The 3,114-nt window shown below is 38.8% G+C and overlaps 1 protein-coding gene across 4 annotated transcripts in view; it reads right to left on the reverse strand.

The window, feature by feature from the left end:
• Positions 1–3,114, reverse strand: part of LOC106869601 (uncharacterized) — a 15,802-nt gene that overhangs the window by 11,171 nt on the left and 1,517 nt on the right. For 3 of the 4 annotated variants that reach the window (XM_014915408.2, XM_014915406.2, XM_014915407.2), the window contains exon 2: positions 2,654–2,726. The exons of the other annotated variant lie outside the window; for it this stretch is intronic. The gene's annotated coding sequence lies outside the window, so the exon portion shown is untranslated. The remainder of the gene's footprint in view (positions 1–2,653; positions 2,727–3,114) is intronic. 4 annotated transcript variants of the gene reach the window in all.

Here is a 3,114-nt window from a genome sequence, read left to right on the forward strand (position 1 = left end):
CTGTGTGTGTGTGTGAGAGAGAGAGAAAGAGAGAGAGAGAAAGAGAGAGAGAGAAAGAGAGAGAGAGAAAGAGAGAGAGAGAGTGTGTGTGTGTGTGTGTGCGTGTGTGTGTGTGTGCGTGCGTGTGTGTGTGTGTGTGCGTGCACACATGTAAGCAAAGACATGGTTGTCTAGTTAAGAAATTCACTTCCCAACCATATAGATAGATAGATAGACAGATAGATAGATAAATAGATGTGTCTTTTCAAGTACAGCAAATTGCCACATCTGGTCTCTTGTCATTTCCTCAGTGAGGCCCAGCATCCGAAGATCCTTTCTCACCACTTCATCCTACATCTTCCTGAGTCTACCCCTTCCACAGGTTCTATCCACAATTAAAGCTCACCACCTTTTACACAGCTGTCCTCATCCATATGCATCACAACCTCTGATGCTGCTTATACCCAGTTTTCATCTTCAACCATTTACACTCTGTCATGCATGCACACTGACATTACCCATCCAGTGGAGCATGCTAGCTTCATTTCTTTCAACCCTTCGCAGATCTTCTCTAGTCAAAGCCCATATTCCACTGCCATGTAACAGCTGTATGTACACAGGCATCATACAATCTACCTTTCACTCCAGGGCAAAGCCCTTATTTACCACCATAAGTAGAAGTTCTCTGAACTTTTCCCAGCCCATCCTTATTCTAGCAACTACACTTTCAGAACCTCCTCCTACACTGCTTACTTGGTCTTCTAGGTAACAGAAGCTATCAACTACTTCTAATGATCCCCCTGAGCATTTGAGTCTTAGTGCTTATTGTGCATGCACATTTGCCAAACACAAAGACTATATTCTCTGTTAACCTTCCTGTGATACCACTACACCTCTTGTGTGTCCAAAGCTATATATATATATCATCATCATCGTTTAACGTCCGCTTTCCATGCTAGCATGGGTTGGACGATTTGACTGAGGACTGGTGAAACCGGATGGCAACACCAGGCTCCAATCTAATTTGGCAGAGTTTCTACAGCTGGATGCCCTTCCTAACGCCAACCTGCCCTTCCTGTGTGTGTGTGTGTGTGTATTATATAAATTATATATACAAGACTTTCTGTGAATTCAAGAGATTTTGTGTTTTCATCCAAAATGGAGATGAACACTGTTCCCCTACGTGATCAGCTTGAAAAATTGTTAATATATTAAGATCTTTTTCTTAACATGGAACCAAATAAAGAAATTCTATCCGCCAATGCGGTGTTGAGCACTCATTCTCATCATTCAACATTAATGTATATAACTCCCACTCTCTCTCTAGGTTACTGTTTCTGCCCTCATTCTAGTTAACACTTACTCTCTTTCTCTTCTTTCTCTCCCTCTCAGTGGCTGGTTAACCATGGACCTCCTCTACAGCAAGACATCTGTTTCTGCCTCTCTGTCACACTCTAATCTTTCATCTGACAGAAGATCGCCTCCTCCAATGCCCCCTCTCCGCTCAAAGACATTTTGTCTTGCAAAGTCACTTAGTGACTAGTGCAGGTGCCACTTAAAAAGCACCCAGTCCACACTATAATGTGGTGGGCATTTGGAAGAGCATCCAGTTGTAAAAACCATGCCAAAACTGACCTCGCCTGTGCAAGTACTATGTAAAAAGCACTCAGCCCACTCTACAGAGTGGTTGGTGTTAGGAAGGGCATCCAGCCATAAAAACCATGCCAAAACAGACACAGAAGCATGGCACAAAACAAGTAGGCTGAAGAGAACAACATACAGAGAAACCTTAAGTACCCTATTAATGGTCCACAAAGAGATTGTAATCAGAGTACCAAGGGGCAGAAGTTATTACAACCCTGCTATTACAGTTGGTGAATGGTCAGTTGTGATACCAGGATTGGTACAACAGGTTCACATGGGTGGTAATGCATTATTCCTTGTACATTTTACTAAGACTTGCAACAATGTGCAAGTGTCTAGCTGTTTGGATTCTGAGATCATTCAGAACAAGGAAAAAGCAAATTGTTTATCCTATGGAGAACATTTTTTTTCAGTCATCTGGACTACCACCAATCCTAAATATGTTCATCTCAAAGTATCAAACACACAGTGAAACTCAAAGCAATCCAACACCGCTGCACTGAAAGGACTACATCAGTGTAACAGATGAGCTACTGAGAAAAAGCAAGAAGAAATGAGATTCTACTCCCTAGAGAAATGTGAAAGATATGGGCTGGATTCCACAATAAGGTGCCAGGAGTCCTTCGCTCTCTATCTTAATGTACTATGGAAGTTTGGAGTTCAGGAGCCTACAACTTCTCAGTACTTTGCCAGGGACGGGCCTGAGAGATCTGTGAGGAAATGTCCAAGGAACATAGGGACAAATTTTTACCTGAGATGCTGGATGAGCCCATGTCACTATGATGGCTTGCTGCTTCACCATGAATTTGAGGTAAACTAGCAATAACACTAATAAAGATTCCCCAGCATGGCTACATGCACTGGCTTAAACCACTGAACGATAAAAGACACACACACACGCACACACACACATACATACATATATACATATTTATGAAGAAAGATTTTTTTTTTAATTAAAATTATTATAATTATATGTATATAAATATATTTTTTAAAAATCTTAAAAATAAAACAGAAAGACATGTACCTTTTGAAATGCGTCCACACACACTATGTCATTACTGTTATTACCATTTAGCTTAATATAATATAGTTTCAGGCTACAAAAAAGTAACAAAATTAAAAAAGGAAATTAAGCTTTATTATAATATGACACTGGGTATGTTGAAAAAAATACATTATTACGTTTTTCTTTTCTCTTTTTTGTTTTTTTTTTTTTTGGAATAAAAAGAAATGTTAATAAAGGAAGTACAAAGCTTAATTTTCTACGTTTGTTTTCAGTTTGTTTTTTCACTTCCTGAAACTTGAAAAGGTCGAGTGCTAGACTACATAACATTTTTAAATGTATTCATAATTTTTTTCAAGCACTTTGTATTATATTTTCTTTAAACATTTATTACTTCTTTCCTCAGCTAACTTCTCGTTTTCTATCCATTCAAATTCTTTATTTTAACTGTTTGTTTATATTTGGCATTACATTAAGGAATA

The sequence above is a fragment of the Octopus bimaculoides genome, chromosome 2, assembly GCF_001194135.2.
Source record: "Octopus bimaculoides isolate UCB-OBI-ISO-001 chromosome 2, ASM119413v2, whole genome shotgun sequence".
NCBI lineage: Eukaryota > Metazoa > Mollusca > Cephalopoda > Octopoda > Octopodidae > Octopus > Octopus bimaculoides.